General features: G+C 43.8%; 1 protein-coding gene and 1 non-coding gene across 2 annotated transcripts in view; both read right to left on the bottom strand.

Moving 5' to 3' along the window:
* RIPOR2 (RHO family interacting cell polarization regulator 2) overlaps nt 1-22024 on the bottom strand; it is an 88248-nt gene extending 66224 nt beyond the window's left edge. The window contains exon 1 of the mRNA XM_060163564.1: nt 21780-22024. The gene's annotated coding sequence lies outside the window, so the exon portion shown is untranslated. The remainder of the gene's footprint in view (nt 1-21779) is intronic.
* Nucleotides 3976-4082, bottom strand: LOC132528356 (U6 spliceosomal RNA). The gene has a single exon (XR_009543225.1). It is a non-coding gene; the product is annotated as a U6 spliceosomal RNA (small nuclear RNA).
* Nucleotides 22025-22241: the final 217 nt, after the last annotated feature.

Here is a 22241-nt window from a genome sequence, read left to right as displayed (position 1 = left end):
AAATGGTCCCAATGATGTTTGGTATACTGTCCCTCCACCCCCACCCCCATGCTAGGAGCCAATCCAGGATCATGCGCTGCCTGTCTTGAAATGTGCCTTTAGTCTCCTTTAATCTGTGATGGTTCCTTGTCCTTTCTTTGTCTTTTGTGACTTGGACATTTTCACAGAGTACAGACCAGGTGTTCTATAGAACGTTCCTTAGTTTGGGTCTGTCTGATGTTGTCTCATAATTAGGCTTAGGCTATGTATCTTTGGGAGTGACATCACATAAGTGATATTGCCATCCTTCTGAAGGTATTGCATTCGAAGGCACAAGGAATCACTTGGTCCTATTACTAGTGATGTTAACTTTGATTACTTGGTTCAGGTGTTGCTGGACAGTTTCTCTCCTGGAAAGTTTCTATTTTTGCCTTTGCAACTGGTAAGTGGTTAGTAAGGAGGTACTTTGGGGCTATGCAAATATCTTGTTTCTTTAACCCAGAAGTTTTAGCATCCATTGATAATTTTTGCCCAAATCAATTATTATGATGATGGTGGCAAAATGGTACTCTTTGAACTCAATCATTGTTTTCTACTGTAAGAGTTTTCTTGAATCCTTTTATTTATTTGTTTTTATTTATTTTCAGGACTGTCAGCATGGATTCATGGATCCTTATTTTATTCAATGGGTTTGATCCATGACTATCATTTGATGCAAAAGCCAACCATTTCTTGAAGCATTTTCTGAGCAGATCAACCAGCTCAACCAGAGGGATCTTGCCTTGTGAACCATAAAACATCCAACTATTTTTTGTTGTTGCACTTCTATTTTATTTATTTCTTGTTTTCAAAGCTTGGTTTTTATTTTATTTTATTTTTTGATCTTTTAAAATAAATTTTTATTGTAGTATAGTTGATTTACAATGCTGTGTTAGTTTCTGCTATACGACAAAGTGAATCAGTTATACATATACATATATCCACTCTTTTTTAGATTCTTTTCCCGTACAGGTCATTACAGAGTATTGAATAGAGTTCCGCGCTATACAGTAGGTTCTTATTAGTTATCTATTTTATATATAGTAGTGTTTACATGTCAATCCCAATCTCCCAATTCATCCCTCCCCCCTTTCCCTCTTGGTAACTATAAGTTTGTTTTCTACATCTGTAACTCTATTTCTGACAAAACTTCCAATTATTAATGGGAATTAACATACTCAGGGGCTCAGTGTATTATAATTATCTCCCTGAATGTTTCGTCTCTTTAATAAGCTACAAACTTCTTGAGTGTAGGTACCACCTGTCTGTACCAACTTCTTTCATGCTCAATACAGGGTAGAATAGAAAAGCATTGTCTCTGGAGCCAGGCTAACCCCAGGGTTCACCCAAGTTCTCTCTGAGCTCCAATTTTTCTTGTCAATAAAGTGAGTACAATAAGACCTAAGTCACCAATGTTATTGCAAGGAGAAAATGAGAAAACATACGTAAAAATCTTAGTGTGGAGTAATGGTCTTTTCTACTAACTAGAATGTGCCCTTTGAAGCTATATCTGGCTTTCATCCATCAAATAGAATGCACTAATTATAAAAGCATACATACTTTACAGGTGAAGAGATATACAGAAATAAAGTAATTTGACATTACTGCTCTCCTCTTTCTTCCTCTTTTATTCCCCCTCTAAGCAATGACAGCAGAGAACTGTGAAGCTATTTTAAGGGTGTGGCTGAACCATTTGAAGAGTAAAGAAGAAACGTTAATTGCACATCTACTCACTGGGACAGTCAGTTGTAGGAACTTCTCGATAACTGACACCATTTCAGCCTGAGGAAAATGAAAACTCTATTTCTTCTTCCATTCTGGTGGATCAAATAAATGCAGGAGGAAGCAGCTGGCCTCACGATAATTAGAAGAGAAATGACTCAGGACATAAAACTCGCTTAAATGTCAAGAGGGGTTAAATGGATTTTGACTAATGTTACAACTCATTTTAAAATGCAAAGTCTAGAACACTCGGAGACCCTCATTTGGTGCAAACTAGACATCAAAACAGGACCAACTGTTTCCTGGTTTGGAGGAAAAAGCATTTTGCACTTATTACCTAATTTTTTTTTAAACCTATTCAAAACCATGTCCATCAAAAGGGAAAATTTCTTGGAAACATGGTCCTCATAGACAGCTTGGCTGGTCCTGCTGAGAAAAACATACACCCACCACAAATCCTCATTATTTGATCATCAGATTCAAAAACAACACTCCAACATAGAAGAAAATGGTCCCATGCCTGGTGTTATCGACTCCTTCAGGCTTTTCTTGCATGCAGCCTGTTTACCCCTAGAGCCTGGCAACTCATTTCTAGCTAATGGTGATTGTGGCTTCTTTACTTCAAAACAGCAACGAAATGACATTGACATCTTCTATTGTTATTTGACTTTACTGAAATTACCATTTTTATAAGCTCATAGTTTTAATCATTTTCACTAGAATGGAGCTACATCTTTGGACATCTTAAAGAGAAAAAAAATCCTTAGGTCCTGGAAGAATGTACCCAACAGTGTGCTGGGAAGCATAATCACGCACCACGTACCTTGCCCAGCATGGGTGACCAACACTGGTATTCATCTGCGGGCATGAGAGTCAGGTAGAAAATGGAATTGAACCTTATAATTAAGCTACATGGTACAGTTCATCTCAGAGAAAGGAGAAGAAATTATCTTAAAGCTTTTCAGATATGGCCTACATAATCAAACAAATAGATTCTTCTTATGGTCAATTAATTTATTTCTGGCCATCCGAGCAATTAAATTGAACTGATGGAGGACTGACAATTTTATGTGATGGCAAATATAGCTAAAGATACAGACTCAATTATGGTAATGTCATTTGACCACAGCCTTTGTCTGCACTAGGAGGTTACAGTTAAGCCCTTGCTTAGGTAAAGCAATGGACTTAAAACTAAGGCAGTCTTTTCAGTCAAGTTACACTTGTCATTTTATTCCTGTTGTTATGACAACACTTTTAAAAGCAGCACTTCAAACGCTTAGCATTCAGGCATCTTATTATAGACTTGAATATAATATATGAGGGTATAAAGTGCAGCTCGTAGGGGTTTTAAAGGGACCAAGGGACGCAGGGTTAGAACACCTGGATGCCTTCTCAGCTTTGGCCCCTGGAGCTCCTTAACTTGGATTTTTCTACTAAAAAAAAAAGAAGAAGTGAGGGCTCATCCAGAGGAGGGAAGATGAAAGGATTTATGTGGGAAGACATGCATTATTATTCACAGTCTCTGTTCTGATTCTCTTGATTACAGCCTGCGTCACGCAGTTTTTAGAAGCCTGTAAATGACGGCATGTGCCGATCACCTTTGGGTGCTTATTGTTAGCTATGGAATGATTCACTTATGTAACTGTAACTTTATAGAAAGACTTCTCAGAACGCAGACTTATTATGAAAATTAATAATCGATATTGGGAGACTGGGATTGACACGTATACATTATTGGTACTATGTATAAAATAGACAACTGATGGGAACACACTGTATAGCACAGGGAACTCTACCTAATGCACTGTGGCAACCTAAATAGGAGGGAAGTCCAAAAGGGAGGAGATATCTGTATGTGTATGGCTGATTCATTTAGTTGTGCAGTGGAGGCTAACACAACATTGTAACCATACGCCAATAAAATTAATTTTTAAAAATCGATAAAGGGATAGTGGTATTGGATTGAATCTACTACGTGAAGCAATGACCTGTTGTGTTTGCACTACAGTCCGATAAAAGCACAAAAATGTTTGTTAAATCTTATGTTGTAAGTTTTTCAACTGAAGTATAGTTGATTTATTAAAATCTTGTGTTCGTTTCAGGTGTACAGCAACGTGATTCAATTATACATATATTTTTTCAGATTATTTTCCGTTATGTTATTACAAGATATTGAATATAGTTCCCTGTGTTATACAGTAAATCTTTATTGCTTATCTATTTTATGTATAATAGAAAAATACAGAACGCTTCACAAATTTGCATGTGATCCTTGCACAGGGGCCGCGCTAATCTTCTCAGTCTTGCTCCAATTTTAGTATATGTGTTGCCGAAGTGAGCACTAATTTTTTGTTGTTGTTTTTTAAGCAACATACAAATAAAAAAATGTTTTTATTAAGGAAATGAGCTAGTTGAAGGCTGGTACTTTCCAATCATTATGTACTAATAGGGGGACATTTATCTGTCTTGTTAATTCTCTCTGCCTTAAAGTAAATTTCTCTGATAATTTTACCTTGGTCTCCTTAGACCTATGGCGTTCTGTCTGAAGTCACGTGAATTATTACCAAACGAAGTAGAGGTGATAAAAAAAGGAGGATGCAAACGATAACATTTCAGAAAAACTCAGTGTCAGAAAGTTACTCTGTGGTTCGAATAGAATAAGGCTGTGTATGAACGTGCCATCACATGCCAGCAGTTTCAAAGCTGAGTGGTTTCCCAGGGGCCTGTACACGTGTTCTCTGAATGGTAATTTTAGCAAATTAAACTGCTATAATAGGGATGGTGGTTTCATTACTGGTCCTTGCTGCTGCATACCAAGAAGGTGGTCATATTAACAACATCTGCTGAGTTATTTTTGTTTGCCAAAATCAAATAATTTATAACCAGAATGCAAAGCTGTTAGGTATAGCGATGTGCAAATACCTAGATTATCAACAAAGCAGAATTATGTTCCTTTTTATGATACACCAAGGGCGTAAAATAATTTCTTACTATCCCTTGCTCTGTCCAGAGGATTTGAAGCTGTAGAAACAGGAATGAAGCAAAAAGTCCATTTAATCCTAAGCTTAAAGTACAATTTAGTGCAAAGAAAGAACAAATGTTTATGGATCCCACACTGGACCCGTCAACATATGGCAAATTCCCAACAGCAAAGACAAAAGAATACATTACGGGCTTATTTGTACACATGTGAAATGCCATATTACTTGGATTCTGAGCCCAAAGGCACTGTCAGGATGCTTCCCCTCTCAGATGCCCACATAACTCCTAAAATCACACCAAGCTCCCACTCAGCTAGCAAATTAACTTCTGCTCTTAGCTGTCTGCGCCCCTTTGCCCATTCATGCCCTTAGCCAATCTACCTAGAGGGGAGTCAGATCCATTTTTATAAAGCAGGAAAAAGAGGGGTTGGAAGACTTTTCCCAAGACAACCTGTCTCCCCTACCACACCACTCCATCACCTGACTCTCACCAGTTTCTACCCTGTTCTAGGCCATTCCCTGTGCATTCACTCCATCCTCTGGGTCACAGTAGAATTGTTTGAAGGGATACTTTCTATCTTCTGGGACTCAAGTCTCACTCTGAAATGCTTGGCTTTCTTTTGGCTCTGTGTTTTAAATTTTGTCTCTGGTTCACTAGTGAGAAGGTGGTTTTTATCCATTTTCTTGCGTCCTTAGCCACTGTCTCCACCACCCCACCCATCTGGTCAGCCTGGGCGAAGTTATAAAAAGTAGAGTGAGAGCGAGTGATTCTTTGGTCAGCCTGGGAGAAATAAAGCAGGTAACAGGCTTTCTCTGGACAGATCTCAGGGCTTCAGACTCCCTACTCATCAAATCATTTATTCATGGGAAAAAAGGGAGGAGAAAGGACAAGAGACTCAAAAGACATACCATCTTGATGCAATGTGTGGACCCTGTTTTAATCATGATGACAAACCTAATGAAAAAAGTCTTTTTTTTTTTTTTTTTTTTTGTGGTATGCGGGCCTCTCACTGCTGTGGCCTCTCCCGTTGCGGAGCACAGGCTCCGGACGCGCAGGCTCAGCAGCCATGGCTCACGGGCCCAGCCGCTCCGCGGCATGAGGAATCTTCCTGGACCGGGGCACGAACCCGTGTCCCCTGCATCGGCAGGCAGACTCTCAACCACTGCGCCACCAGGGAAGCCCGAAAAAAGTCATTTTTGAGACACTTGGGACATTTTAATATGGATTAGATATTAGACGATACTAAGGAAATATCGCTCATTTTGTTAGGTGCAAAATGGAATTAGGATCATGCAGGAAAATGTCCACACTTTTGAGATGCCCATGGAAGCTTGTAGGAGTGAAATGACATACGGTCTAGATTTACTTTAAGATGCTTTAATAACAACAATAACAAAAGGGATGGATGAAGCAAGTGTGGAAAATTCTTGACAATCATTCTACTCGGTGATGGGTTTTTAGGAATTTGTTATCCCATTTTCTTTATTTACATGCATATTTGAACATTTTAATTTATTGGATGTCTATTGGCCCAGTGCTGATATAAGAAGGCAATCCCAAATAGTGTATGGGTGTCAGGTCACGCATCTAGCCTGAAGCAAGCAAGTCTAGTGTTGGAGACAGTAATTCTTAACCTTCACCCGCTTTATGGAGCACTTTAGAACTCAGAGAAGGTAAGAACGGGAGATGCAGGATGAAAGCAATACATGATAATCCCTGTCCTTCTCGAATCTCGGTGCGGGTAAAGATGAGGTCATAGAGAAGGGAAATTTGTCTGTTTTCTCTAGAAGGAGAGGGAGATTTGGTTTAGCCTTTTTCCTTGGTGAGTCGACCCAATCCCACTTGGAAGCAAATAAGAAGCCTATCATTTGACCACATTGGTGGTCAAATTAACTGGCTTTAAGAAGTTCCAGATCCACCTAATTTTCCATTCCTCCCAGACCAACATCTGTGTAAACACAGAAACCCCCAAACTGGGACCATCTCTCTTAGACATGGAGCAGATTAACAGGGAAAGGAACTGTGTGGTCAGGGGGCCTCAGATTTTGCCTCCGTCCTCTGGCTTGTAGGAAGAAGCTCGTGGGAATATCCTGAGGCTTTCGTCATGGACAAGGGCACAGAGGGGTCTAAGGCCGTCAGGACTTGAGAAACAAACGCATACTGTGAACAAACTGGCAACACTGAGCTTAGTAGCATTAGTCATGCAAACATGAAAAGATGAAATAATCTGTGTAGGGAAGTTAGGTGTTCAAGCCAATTGACAGAGGCCTTATCCACCATATGGAGCACCCGAAGAATTTAGTACCTCATGCTAAATTTAGAAGACTTTGGAACAGGTGACCCTTTGGGGAATAAAAATAAACAGAATGGTGCAACTTTTGGTGGCCACACAGCTGTCTGTAGTATCACCTAATGAGGAGACTCATAATAACATTTCATGTTTGCAGATTGCTCCTTTCCAAATGTTTTGACATCTATATCCTGACAGCAACCCTGTAAATTAGGTGGGACAATTACCATGATTCCTAGGTAAGGAAATTGACCTGTAGACAACTGTTCCAACAAGGCTGTTGGCAGAACCAGAACTAGCATTGGAGTTTCTGCCACCCACATGTGGCCTTGCTTCTACTCATCTCTATTTTCCTTTAGCTGAGAAAGCAGAATTCCTTCTCTAGTTTTCTTTGCCTGTTTTTTCTTTTCTTTTTTTTAAAATTTGGCCGCGCTGCGTGGCTTGCAGGATCTTAGTTTCCCGACCAGCGACTGAACCCACACCCTTGGCAGTGAGAGCGCAGAGTCCTAACCACTGGACCGCCAGGGAATTCCCTTCTTTGCCTGCTTCTTAATGTGACTTTCCTTCAATTGGAGTGGAGGGTCACCAGTACTCAGAATGCCCTGTGGCCCCGAAGACGTCATTAATCAGGTCTGATCAGGTGCTCGGAGGGTTCAGGAACAATTGATCTTTGTCTCACTGTCACTCTCCTTGCTTTTTATTTTCTTATTCCATAACCTTTCCCCACAATGAGATGCTCATTGTAACATAGTATAACATAGTATAACAATAATAACAGCATTTTAGATTCAACAAAAATAAATGGGTAATCCTTGCTATTCAGGAGTAATGCCTTGTACCTTAAACTCTTGTGGCTAAATCCAGAAAGTTCAGTTTTGACTAAACCCAGAACTGAATTATTGGGTTTATTTGAAGATATTTACCACATTAAAATAAATATTTAACCTATATCTCAGCCTCTGCACCTTCCTATTGATATAACTATCAATAACATCTAGAAAGAGCCTAATATAATTTAGAGAGTCTCAAACCTGGCTGCGTATTAGAAGTTCCTGGAGAGCTTTTTAAAAATGTGATTGTTGGGCTTCCCTGGTGGCGCAGTGGTTGAGAGTCCGCCTGCCGATGCAGGGGACACGGGTTCGTGCCCTGGTCCGGGAAGATCCCACATGCTGCAGAGCGGCTGGGCCCGTGAGCCATGGCCGCTGAGCCTGCACGTCCGGAGCCTGTCCCCCGCAACGGGAGAGGCCACAACAGTAAGAGGCCCGTGTACCGCAAAAAAAAAAAAAAAAAAAAGTGATTGTCTGAGCCTCATCCCCAGAGATTTTGTTTTAATTGATCTGGGGTGTAGCCTTGCCAGAGATACTTAAAACAATCTTCCCAGGGTTTAATTTTTCTCTGCGCACACAGTATACCATAATCTTGATCACATCTGCCTTCCATTCTTTCAATATGTAAAAAATTGAGTCACGATTAATGTTCTTTAGTCACTTGATTCCAACTCCACTACAAGAAATATTTGAAAAAGCCATTGTGGTCTTTACCAGAAACACAGGACAAAATTGTCTCTCTTATTTAGTGGCAAAAAGGAATGGCTCTGAGAAGCCTAGGATTTAAAAGAAAAAACTTTTCCACTGTTGTAAAGACTCAAAAGTAACTGCCTATCAGGACTGGAACTCATGGTCCTCTAATCTTCTGTTTTCCAATTGTGTGCTGACAAAGCAAATGAGCCTTGTGTCTCAGGGCTGCTGAGACCAAAGAAGTCACCCTGCCTGGGTTTGTGGCCCGGCAGTACCACTTTATATTGTATAGCCTTGATGGGCTGCTTAACCTCTCCAGACCTTAATTGCCTCATCTGTAAAATTGGGAAAAGAACCAAACTCATAGTTTGCTGTGAAAATTAAATAGGTTACTGAATTAAAGTGCTTAGAACAGTGAATAGCATTCGCTATTCTTATCGTTACAATGATGAGGATGTATTATCAAGTTGTCTCCAGTTTAATGAGGTCTGGATGGAGACTTCCTGTGCATCTCCCAGGCGAGAAATCTTTCAAAGCAGGTTGATTTCCTGGGCTTTATAATTTACCTAGGATCTCATTTATAGTACTGTGCATTCTCAGGTGTCTTGAAAGTCGAATTAGCTGAGCTAGGGTTCAATTGGAGAGACTATATAATATCTGCAGAGGGGGTAAAAAAATAGTTGATTCTTCCTAAATAAAAAAATGCAGTTGGCATTAAATATGGTACAAGATCCTAGGATATTTTACCACCAAGCAGGCATTTTTAAGAGTTGATTTTCTACGGTGTGATTTGTGAGCTTTTCAGTGGACGCCCTCCGGACAACCAGCTGCTCTGAACATTTTCTTTTCTGAAGGGTGTCATTCACACTGTGTGTTTCTCAAACCTCATCCCGAGACTTTGGAATTGAAAGTACAGAGAACATTAAATGTGGATGCTGAGTACAATCCAGTGGGATGAGCAGAATGTGGAACGTGAACTGGGCAATGTCTTAAAAAAAATGACATGCATTCACGTAAGAATGTATTTTGATCCCTAGGAGGGACAAATTTTTCTCTGTACCAAAAATATACCATTTGGCAGGATGGGTTTATTGTTTCCGAGTCAGCAGTGTGGGTGTTCCAGCCCCAAGAGCAGATGCCCTCCAACTGTTCGGCTTGGGGTATTCAGGGTAAAGAGAAAAAGGGGGCAACAGTATGGACAGGTGGCTGGACACAGCCAGCCACTGCACCCCCTACCCTCCTGCCGCCTTCCAGAGCTGGATTTCAGACCACGCTGTGTGCCACAATTAATATTCTCAGCAGGGAAGGGCAGTATCAAATGTATCAGTTATGTTTCTGTTAGCACTTCCAGAGTCAAGGAAAATGGTTTAAGTGGGAGCATTTGTCTTAGTGAATGAGAATACACTTAAACTTAACACGTGTGTATATATGTTACGTATTTCCTGAGAGTCAGCTCAGAGGTAATGTCATGCCATCACAGCTGTAATTAATAGAGGGTCTTAAGTTAGACAGAATCTTAGAGATTGCTACAGTCAGAGTCTTTGTACACAACAGAGAGGAGCAGCAAGTAAGAGCAAGGGAGCAGCAGGATCCGGAAGCTTAAACACACACGTGCACACACAGACACCTCAAGTTGTGTGGTGTGTGGTTAGACCATCAGTCTGCAGTCACACAATTGGTGTGAATTTCCTCTTTGGAACAATGACCTCTGCTCAGTTTCCTCTTCTCTAAAATGGGGCTCATAATATTTACATCGTTAAGTTATTGTGAGGATTAAGGGACATCGAGCCTGGAAAGCCTAACGCCAGGCACAGAGTATACACTCAGTAAAACAGATGCCTGCGACCACCACCACCATCATCATCAACATCAAGGTCAAGGATATAAAGACAAATGGCCTCACCTAAGCAATGAAAGTTTTATGTTTTTATGCTCTTCATTTTGCTAATCAGGTTGGTCTCGCTGAAACCTAAGATCTCAAGTGCTGAATTCCGGCACTGTAATAAGATTATCATGAAGTTGCAACTCAATTGTCTCAGCCGGGCTCCCGTGTGAGAACATGTAGGCAGGGAGGAGTCACCCTCAACTCCTTCTGGTAACCTTGCCTGAAGACAAAAACCTGATTATGGTATGGAACTTTGCCTTAGAAAAGTTGAATCTCTCTTTTTTTTGTCCAAAACAGAGCAATTGAAGGCCAACTATACATATTTCTTTTTCTCTTCATGAAGTTTCCTTTGATTGCTCCTTTTGGATCTTTAGGAGAACCTGATGGAGGCATAAGAAAATAAGAGTGAAGGTCGACGTGCAAAGTGTCGACTTTTGAACTTCACTGCAATGCTCTGGTTTAACGAGCTCAAATTAACCTCCTCTGTGTCAGTTCCCACATAAGACATTTCTTTTATAATTCATTGCTGGGGTAATTGGCCCTCCGAGGAACTGCTGTATTTTGCATGTCCATCTTCCTGATAGCAGTAACTTCAGTGATAACCAAGTATGTATCCGTTTTGGTCTGGCTACGACGAAGCTCAGAGCAAAACTTGCTGCTCAATTGTAGCATAAACATTAATTTTTTAAAGTTAGAATACTGACTTTCTGAGCTCCTTCTTTTGATACTTATTCTATTTTTTAATTGTGTATTATTGTAAATGTCTAAAATGTTTGAAAAGTTATGGAGAATAATTTTTTTTAATAAACTTTAACCAAGTCTTGTTCTTCTCCCAATTACCATAGATGAATTCCAAGAGGCTTGAACAGCTACCTATTGCTTGACAAAAATCACAAGGATATTTCCATCTGTGTCCACTCATCGTCCCATAATTTGTTGCAGCTGTTTGTTTCGGTTTTAGTTTTTGGAAGCCACTGGATCCCAGAGGTTCCAGACAATGAGGAAACTACCAATCATTATTATAAATCCCCCATAAATCTTGATAAATGAAATAATCATCATTCCCATTGAATTATTCCCATAAAAGAAATTTTACTCAGGCTAACATAGGGCCCATGAAGATAATTTCTCTTGCACTGATTTGAAAAATGGGCACTTCTGCAAAAGATCAAACAGGAGTTAAGGGCTTCCCTGATGGCGCAGTGGTTGAGAGTCCGCCTGCAGATGCAGGGGACGCGGGTTCGTGCCCTGGTCCGGGAGGATCCCACGTGCCGCGGAGCGGCTGGGCCCGTGAGCCATGGCCACTGAGCCTGCGCGTCCGGAGCCTGTGCTCTGCAACGGGAGAGGCCGCAGTGGTGAGAGGCCTGCGTACCGCAAAAAAAAAAGAAAAAGAAAAAATACTTCTATTTAACAAACCAATGCAATTTTGCACATCACGCACACTGGTTACCGCTTTAAGTCTTTTCTGAGAGAGGGACAGAACGGTGAACCATGCATGGATTAACCAGCTCTGACACTATTCATTTCCTTCAACTGCAGGTAATTATCCTGTATAATTCTCCTATGCATAAATTAAACTGCATGAATTAACAATGATCTTGTTTTCCTACATTCAGTAATTAAGACAAAATTGAACAAGGGACACTTTACATGTGGGTATGGATTAGACAATAATCCTTCTAAAAGGGAAGGAATGACTCCTTTTTTCTCCCAAGTTTGCTTTTTCTCCATTCCCCCCCCCGCCTTTTGTGGGGTTTTCAGATCGGAGGCATTGCGAAGGACAGTTGTTTGCATGAGGAAGGGGAAGGCTTGCCACTGACACACATCACTTATCAGGACGCATTGTCTACTCAGTGGAAAAGTGTCTGTTTCCCTGTGATAGGGTACCTCTCAGCACAGGCACACTGCTTACTTAGCGGGACTAATGAACCTTTTGGCTGGATGATGTGAAAAAGCTTCTCAGTGATTACAGTAAAGTCCTGAAGTGTCTCATTAATGCCTTGATATCAACTAAGACTCTCAACCTGAAAACTGCATGGACCATCTGAGTACTGAGTGACTAAGCCAAGTGACCTGGCAACCATAATCCAGCTCAGTTCTGTGGGAGAACTCAGGCTTCTGGAACATGCTACTAACCGGCAGTTATAGGAACTCTGAATCTGGGGTCTTTGTATATTTACATCCACAGCTACAGCCCAGACTGATACCAGGCGGCCCAGATTTAAAACTGTACTCTGTCTTTACTAATTTTGCTGAACCTCAGTTCTCTCATCTATAAAGTACAGATGATAATAGTAATTACCTTGGGGCCACTGAGAGAATTCAGTGAATGAATACATGTGCCTGGCACATTGGAAATGCTATTAAATGACAGCTATTATTATTAATATTATTATATAAAACATTTTATTTCGATTCGATGTTTCACTACAGAAAAGGGGCTTTATGTCAACATGCGATATGAGATACATGTGGACACATATGTAATTCAGAAATTGGGTTTATTTTTAAAAATTGCAATGGCTTCAGACTTCCCTGTGCCTTCATTCAGTATCACATAATTTACTTAAGGGGAGAAGATGCAAGGAACATCTTTTTTTTTTTTTTTTTGCGGTACGCGGGCCTCTCACTGTTGTGGCCTCTCCCGTTGCGGAGCACAAGCTCCGGACGCGCAGCTCAGCGGCCATGGCTCACGGGCCCAGCCGCTCCGCGGCATGTGGGATCCTCCCGGACCGGGGCACGAACCCGCGGCCCCTGCATCGGCAGGTGGACTCTCAACCACTGCACCACCAGGGAAGCCCAGGAACATCTTTTTTGCACGCAGAATCTACATGCAAGGTCTACCTGCACTTATTTCCCCCCAGTTAGACTGTAAAGGAGTGAGACTCATTCCTTAAATGAAAACTACACATTCTTTCAATATTTTTTTACAGTACCTCTAGCTTGATAACCGTATATTCACATATTTGAAAGCACCTTGAGTTAATGTAGCCCCTTAGCCTCTTCTTGCTTTGGCTGTTTTCTTCCATCAGCCATTTTGCAATACTCAGAGCCAAAAAAAATTACATCTGGAAAATATATTAATGTGAAGAAACACACTTTGAGGATCTAAAAAAATAATAATAAATAACCCTTAAAAAAGAAACAGCACATGCCATTTCTATCCTATTTTCGGCCAAAGGCCATTTGACAAAATTCAAAGGGCAAAAGCTTTTTTAGGGATGTCATGGGAGCCTGCAAAGGGAGCAGTTCCTGACCTTTCTTATGTCATTATCGGGGCAGGTTTCCACTTGCAAAATACAGTGTCAAACTGACATCATTAGTCAGGTAGTAAGAGAAAATAGTCATGCTTCGGGCTCTCAATGAATTGGGCTTCAAATAGGCCATATTTTGGTGACTGAAGATGGTGGGCAGGCAGAACAAATCACCCCTCCCTCTCTCCAGCTTAACATTGATTTTGCTACAAAGGCCAGTTGAATGGATATTCTGGGGTGGCAGACGCCAAATGGGAGTGAGAACAGCTCAGCACTAACCCAGCCTCGTAGACATACTGGCACCGTGATTTTGGACAAGACTTTTGTTTTGTTTCCTAATTGGTGAAACCAGGGACATTAACGTTCGTCCTGCATACATCATGGGGTTCTCTGGTTGAGATGGGATAATGGATGTGATGAAAGTTGTTGAAGACTGCAAAAACCCGCAGAAATATAAGGTGCTATGACTTAGACCAATGTATTATTATGTACCATTTCTGAGGGGACCTTGAACTTGAACTTCAGGAGCAGTAAACTTTGGGTATCAAGGAAGGAGGCATGTGCAAAAAAGAAGTGGTAGAAAAAGAAAGAAGAGCAGTCAGCCTGCTGGGGAGGAGGGCTAACACACTTCATTGTGTGTTAGTCCGGCTGTGTTTCATCTCTTTTTCTCCATCTCCTAAGTGGGTCCCAAATTTGACGACACTCCCCAAAGTAAAGATTTGCAGCGCATCTACCTGCCACACTGAGGCAATTCTACTTTCAAAAGAAGTTACCAGGCGTCTTGCTTATTCACACGTTGAATTAGCCAGTTTGAAATTCTTTCTCAATGCTACCAATTCCCCTTTTCCTAAATCCTCCCCCAATAAACCAACCAACAAACTGCTTCTGATACATATTTTAAGAATGAGTTTCTTAGGCCAATATTCTACAGCAAGAGAACGTGGGCTTTAGATTTGGTTATTCTGCTACTGACAACTGTCACACTATTTACCTCACAGTGAAGAAATCTGATAGGAATAACACAAGATTGTGGTTTTAATTGACTTTTTTTCTGCATCCGACAGCATGGACCAATCCAGTTATTTATTGCTGCGTGACAAATCATCCCCAAATTCAGTGGCCTAAAACAACAAGAGTGAGTCAGGCGTTGGGAAGGGCTCTGCTGGACAGTCTGGCTCAAGGTCTACCATGCAGTCAGATGGTGGCTGGACATGGAGCAGTAGGGACCAGAGAAGCTGGGTACTGGCCAGGCATCTCTCTCTCTCCTTGTGGCCAGGCCTCTCCATGTGGCTGGTTAGTTTGGGCTTCCTCACAGCATGGCAGCCTCAGGATAGTCAGATAGCTTACGTGGTGGCTGAAAGCTTCAAGAGCTAATAAGAAGCTGAGTTATCTTTTGTGATCTAGCCTTAGATGTCACATTCCCTATTAGTCCAGAGAGTCAGGTTTTTGAGCGGAGAAACAAAGGCCTCATTTCTCAATGGGAAGAGTATCAAAGTCACTGTGTAGGAAAGCCTGTAGGGTGGAAGATACTGTTGAGGCCACCTTTGGAAAATATAGTCTGCCATATAGACTGACTATAAAGTTGAGATCAGTTGTAGAATGTCAGTAATTATCCCTGATACTGATACTTACATACAATCTCTCCTTACTACCACCCTGCCAGCGATAGCTAATAGATCAGATAGTAACTTGTAGTTCGGTAAAACAGGCAACTATTCTGATGCCTTCTCTTCCCCTCCCCCTTGTGCCTTAATGACTTACTAACACTTGTTAAACTTCCTAAAAATCTCAGGCATCCGATTCTGTTCTGCCATATTTACATGCCTCCGTCCCTCAGGGCACCGTGCATATACACCTGTGGCTCCCCGGGCTCCCCATGTGCTCCCATGACAGCTGCACTGGATAGGAGTGATTGGCATTCAGCGTCATTCCAACCCCATCTCGGTGCCTTCTAGTACCGAAGCCCAGAAGCTGAAAACATGTTTGAGAATCCCCTGCAGCTCGGATTACGCACATGATGCAGGGGGTCTCCACCAGGTGTACTTGCCACAAGATCTGATGGGGAGGCTGTGGGTATTGGTTTCCTATGGCTGTTTTAACAAATTACTACAAATGTAGTGGCATAAGGTGACACACAACTACTAGCTTACAGTTCAGGAGGTCAGAAGTCTGAAATGGGTCTCACAGATGTGTTCCCGTCTGGAGATTCCAGGGGAGAAACCACTTCCTTGCTTCTTCTAGCTTCTAGAGGTCATCCACATTTCTTCTCTTGCTGCCTCTTGCTCCACCTCCCTTCCTGCATAGTCATACGACCATAGCTGGGACAGGTTCTCTGCTTCTAAGGACTGATGAAATTAGCCTGCGCCCACCTGGAGAATCCAGGATGATCCTAAGGTGCTTGACTTTATCATATTTGCGAAGTTCCTTTTGCCATGTAAGGTAATCTCTTCATTCACAGGTTTCAGGGATTAGGATATCTTTTGGGAGGGGGTGACGACACATTATTTTGCCTGCTATGCTATACTTCTGCCTTTTCTGTTGTCACCACTGGCAACCACCTTCATGGACTGTCTGGCTTTTCTGTGGTGCCTTCCTGGCTGGCTGTTTCCTGATGGTGGCAGTGGCAGCCTCATTCTGGAGACAGTAGCTTCCTAAATCAGCAGGTAGCATCTAGATTATTGATCAGGCAGTGACTCCACTACAACACGACTTTCAAAGTTGTTACAGAAAGCTCGACCTAGGGTGTGTTTCCCTGGCCTTCCTGACCTGACAATTCCATAAGTCATTTTATGTCCTTTCTGCTGAGTGGATTCTGAACCCCGATGCATGTTCTCAGTGCTATATCCCTGTGTGTGTCTATCTCTCTCTTTTCTAAGCTCCACATATTTCTGAACCATCACCAAGACAACACTAAGTTATATTACAATTTCGGAAGATATGGATCATTTCAAAGTGGCTAAAATGCTGCTAAATAACTTTATAAATGAAAAGTATGGCACTGCTGTTCACGGGTTACCTGGTAGTTATACAGGAATCTTCATTTAGGGAAGTTAACCTTGAACCTCCATATATCAGCAGGGTCACATTAATTAGAAGGTAGACTGTTACAGTTAAGGCCAAGACCAAGTCACTCCGGGCCTTCATATATAGCAAAAGGTAGGGAAAGCAAATGCTGTACTGGGAATAACCTCTCAGGAGTTGCACTAGCTCCAGGAAACTGTCACTTTGGATTTATTCCCCCTATTATGGGAAGGAAAAACCGTGTGCCCTTTGTGTTCATCTGTATTACTTTTGTATTTGTGAGGTACCCTCCCCCCCACCCCGCTCTTGCCTCTCTTCCAAAAGTCCTCCCAGAAAACAAAGACAGAAGGGGACCAGCTTGAAGAGAATGGAGTCATTGTTCCTTCAGTTCCTTCCTGAACAATTTGTTTGAGAAGGAATAGATCACTTCCAGTGCTAGAGGTGAAAGCCACAGCATTAAACCCCAAAGACAAGTGACTTTATTATACAAGAGTTACAGGACATTGTTCTGTACACAGGTTGTTTTGTGGGACGGGCATCGCCAGCCTCGTTTTAGCACCATCACCATTACTTAATAGCCTTATTTCGTAATCGTGCCCATCTGACCTTTGCCAGGCACACCGCCTCACTATCCTGAACTTTCCTACCTTCAGTCTTGATCTTAAATCTAGGTCACAGGCAACGAATTCACATTTGATGCCTATGATTTGCTAGGCAGCACGCAAGCCCTGAGGATCCAGGAAGGAACAAAATAGACCCTCTGTGCCCTCAGGGAGCTCACCGTCTTCCTAGTCTTATCTGGTGAGTCTTCCCTTTTCCCTTCCATTTATCTGTAATCTTACCATAGGCACGGATGAAATCTTCACTGGCTACTTCAATCACAGCCTTCCTCTCCTTCCTCTGACCTCTCACAGTCCATTTCTAGGGTGACCAAACCGGAATCCTTCTGAGTGAAAGGGGTGCTATTAATAATTATGCTGCAACAACAGATGTACACAGGGCAAACCAAGACATGTGTGGCCAGCACTCTGTCCAACACAGTTGGGCTCTTCCTCCTTCCCTACCAGACTGTGCACTTCCTAGAAGGTATAATCAATATCTTACACTTTCATATTGAATAAAAAATCTAACTTTGGCCAGATCCCAGTACTCCCTTAAATTACAAAACACTGAGGACTTGGACTTCTAATGCACCTCAGAAATAAAAATACTTGTTAATCATTTTATTATATTTTTGAATGCTAAATGGTGTGAAAAACATTCCCTTTGTCTAAGACTCTGCCCTCCTTGGTCTGGCAGAGAGCTCATTTTGATCTTATGAAATACAACATAGAAATATTGCACCTCATTTGCTTTCACTGTTGAAAAGAAATCTAATTTTCTTTTTTAATTAGTGTGATAGACATGTGAAAACATTCATCTCCTCCACGCAGTGCTCATCAGTGTCATGTAAACCTTGCACACGAGACAATAAGTCAGAGTGGCTTCTTTTCTTGATGGTGTCCAGGGAGGGCACCCCAGCATTGGGCCATGTGTAAAATGATCTTTTCTACATAGCCGGCCACATTCTGAGAAAAACATCTATTATTATTTGGGAATACTTCCAACTAAGGTGGGATTAGTGTACAGTGACCAAAAATCAAAACCAAAACAAAACGAAAAACCCAACAACAACAAACCTTGGCCATTCAGCCAGAGAGGAACTCGGTGGCCTCAGAGGGCAGATAGGAAGAGGGAGGAGGACGTGTGGGTGTTTCGATATTAATTCATTCAAGATCTGTGCATGGAGTGCTTTTGTTTAGTTGAATCGGCTGGAAGGCCTCCACGTGCACAATGGGGAGGTTTTCATTTCCAGGGGGAAAATGTTGTGCGGAGAAACTGTCTAGAAGGATATGATTTTGAAAGCGGAGAGGAATGAAGCCAAAGGAGGGTTCCCTCCGGATGAAAAGGCACATAGTCATAATCGTTCTCCTTTGTTGACGGGATCTTTCAAATAATCACTGTGGGGTGTTTACGCGACAACTGCTTTACGGAGCCATCCCGTGTCTAGGTTTGCCTTTGGGGAACCAATTATGTGCTGCTGGCCTATCTGTACCTCCTCTCCCCACCCCCAGCCCCGCTTCCCTTGCTTCACTGTCTGTTTTCAGCTGGTATTCTTTTCTGGTTGAATGGCCACAAACACAAGCTGTCTATCTCCTCCAGCTCGTGGAGTTCAGCTTGGCAGATGAAAATAACCTTGGTAGAGGAGCTGTTCAGAAGCACGAGGCCCTGCCCATGGCCACCAGGGCAGAGAAAGCCCAAGTGGAAAGTCAAATCTGCCATTGCCCAGAGGAGCACCTACTGCATAAACAAAATGGACTTTCACTTTACCGCCACCTCCTCCCAAGAAAAGGAAGAAACTGGTTTTAGACTTCTGACTTCTTTGCAGAATAGAAACAAGACAGCATTTTATCTTTTTTCCCCAAGCCATTGAATGAAATGAACAGTAAAAATAAAACACAGGTTTGCAAACGCTTCAACCCCAGGGACTGTTGTTTGCCTGATTCCACGATTTAATGTGAAATGTGCAGGCTGTGCTGCCCACCCTCCAGAACTGCCTTTGTCTGTGTTTTAGTCTCTTGACACCATGGGGTGAGCCAATAATCTGTGAATTAACCCAAAATATAGCAGAGAAGTGACTTGGTTATATTCAGAAGTGAGCATGTGGTTGGTATCACAGCTGGGCTGTGGGGTTTAACTACACTAGGGATGTATCCATTCAGCAACCTCAGACTTAGGGCAGGACACCTGGCCGTTTGGGCAGGACACCTGGCCGTCACGGGCAGGGCCCCAAGTCAATGGACTTCAATACTAAAGAGTAGAATTTGATATGAGTTTAGCTACCAACACCTGTAGATACAAATATCTCCTTCCCAGGTCCCTTGGTTTCTCCAGGTCACCCTTGAAAAGGGATGGGTCCCTTTTCTGCTGGAAATAATTTGACTTTGCAGTCAACAAAAAGAAAGAGAGCCATTGCTGGCGCTTGTGTTCGGGTACTCAGAATTTTGTGCAAGTCCCTAGTGCAGGCTTTTATTAGCTTTTCCTCGCTCTAGCTTGGTATTCCTTTATATTTATACATAAGATAAAATATTTAAAGCAGAAATCTCACACTGGATTGGCAGAGGAAGAGAGAAGCAGCACCCGTTGGGGGCCTTTCGGAAAAGCAACATATGCAGTACGTTTTTGCTCAACAGATTCTCCAGTATTCAGGTTTTCAGATGCTTGGATGCAGCAGATTTTGGGGCAAGTGTATCACCTTCCTGGGGAAGAGACAGGATTAGGCAGTATCTCTACTGAAGGGGGAGCTGGGCACAAGAGGCTGAGCCTGAGGGCTGGGCTACCAGGGATGGTGAAAAGCTGGGAGGCCCTTTCCTCTAGTGGCTGTTACCCTGAGTAGACACACCCCTGCAATTTGTTCCTACAGAAGGTTAGCCACTGGCTGCTTCCTAATTAACCACTGGAGAGTAGCCCGATGATGCTCCTTCTTGAAGAGTTCACAGCTGACATCCCTTGCTTGGAACAGCAGCTAAAACAGTCTGATGGAGACACAATGGGGGGGGAGGGGATTAGAGGGAAAACTCAGAGGCTGGTTCAAAAAGGCTGGAGGAGGAAGAGGAAGAGGGGAAATAGGTGAATAGGAATATCCTGGGGTGGGGGTGGGTAGGAGAAGAGGAACATTCTCAGAGCCAGATAACCCTGATAGAAAACAAAAACGAAGAAGTGATCACGTGTCAGATAACAAAGGGGCAAATGCTCACAGAAGATGCCCAGTCCCATACGGAGCGCCAAGTACAATCTCTTTGGGAATGGGGGCGACGATTAGTCCCAGTCCTAGAACTTCAACCAACTGCATGGCTGTGAGCGTGGAGGAAGTGGAGAGCAGGGAGGAAAGACGGACCCAACATGTTTTCCAAGACAATCATGATTGTTTCCCCCGGACCAAAAGCTTAAACGTTTCCTCTCCGTCACTCGAGCAACACGTTGGTATCTTCAGGATAAGAACCTTCCACGCTGCCAACATCCCCTCTGCACCACCCCCGCCCCCCCCCAACAAAATCCGCCCGGTTATCTTGCTTTTCCACTTGCTCTCTTGCTCCTGCGGGAGCTGTCACTTTGCACGAGGGGCTGTCACAGCGCTTCTGCCACCTTAACATCTGCATGGCTTCCGCTTGTCTAATTTCCAGCAGCACCTACTCCCTTCTAACATGAGGTTCTCTATCCGTTCCCCACTACCCTGGGGGAGGGGGATAGGAGGTTACAGTCTCACGGTAACAGAGTTGCAGATGCTTCTCTTCTCTAGACCATCTCCCAAGCCACAGAAACTTGCAGGGGTGCTCCGGTCCTCAGGTGCATCATCACCTACCCCACTCCCACTCTCCACCCCCGTTTTTCCAGACACTGGTGGGCATCAATGCAACAAATTTCTCCTTCTTGCCCCTCCTCCCAATTCTCATCCCCCCACCCCGTCACCCCACATTGCCAATTTGTAATTCAGACACGCGGGGATGAGGCTGGTTCATTGCCAAGCTGAATCCGGGCAGCCTGGGGGCAAGTTGGGACCCCAGAGACTGCGATCTCAGCCTGAGCTGGACTCCCCGTGGGCGCTGAGAGTGCCGGAAGTCGTTCGGTGGCAGCCGGCAGCTCAGGACCCGCATCCCGGGACGCTCTCCGCGCCCCCGCCCCCGCCCCCGCCCGCCCCAGAGCACCTAACGTCCGGCCACGCGTGTCCTAGCCCCAGAGATGCTCCAGCCGCCGGGCACTGCCGGGGGCCCCTTACCATCTTCTGGGCCGGTCCCTCCACTCTCCTGGGCATCCCTCGGTTCTGACTGCAAAAGTGCTTGTGCCCTGCACCGCTCGGCAACTTCGCGTCTCTACCCTGTGGGCATCAGAGACCCGAACCCTCCCAGACGGAAGAAGCCGAGGACGCCCCAGTCCCAACGGCTCCTTAACAGGCAACACTCATGCAAGCCGAGGACACCCTCGCCACACAGACCTCACTCGGGTTGTCAGCAAAATCAAGCAAAAAAGAACAAATAAAAAGGTGCTCATACCTAAAGACGAAGGCTCCTTGTCATGACAGGAGGACACTTGAGGTCTCCGGCTTAGAATAACAGCCTCCGTGCCAATGCAATGACCCGGGCCGCCCGCACCTCCGGCTTTGCAGCTACCCTGAGCGCGCTCACTCGGGTGAAGGGACAAAGGGTCGCGGGAAGCAGTCGGGTCCCCGCGTCCAGGCCCCGGCGCCGGCGGCCCTCCCGCGTCAGCCACCGGCAGCTGCGGCGCGGGCTGAAGTTGCGGGGCCGGCAGCGCGTGGAGCGAGCGCGGCGGCCGCGCGGGGGGCGGGGAGCGCGGAGCGCGGAGCGCGGAGCGCGCGGGGGCGGGGCTCGGCCGAGGGGCCGACGGCGTCACCCGGGCGGGGAGGGGGCGGGGCAGCCAGATGCTTGACAGTTACTTCAGCCCAACTCCGAAGGGTGAGCTTTGCTGTCTGCGTCCAGCGGATCGCCGCCACGCCG

This window comes from Lagenorhynchus albirostris, chromosome 10 (genome assembly GCF_949774975.1).
Source record: "Lagenorhynchus albirostris chromosome 10, mLagAlb1.1, whole genome shotgun sequence".
In the NCBI taxonomy this organism is placed as follows: Eukaryota; Metazoa; Chordata; class Mammalia; order Artiodactyla; family Delphinidae; genus Lagenorhynchus; species Lagenorhynchus albirostris.
This window is presented reverse-complemented; position numbering and strand designations above follow the sequence as displayed.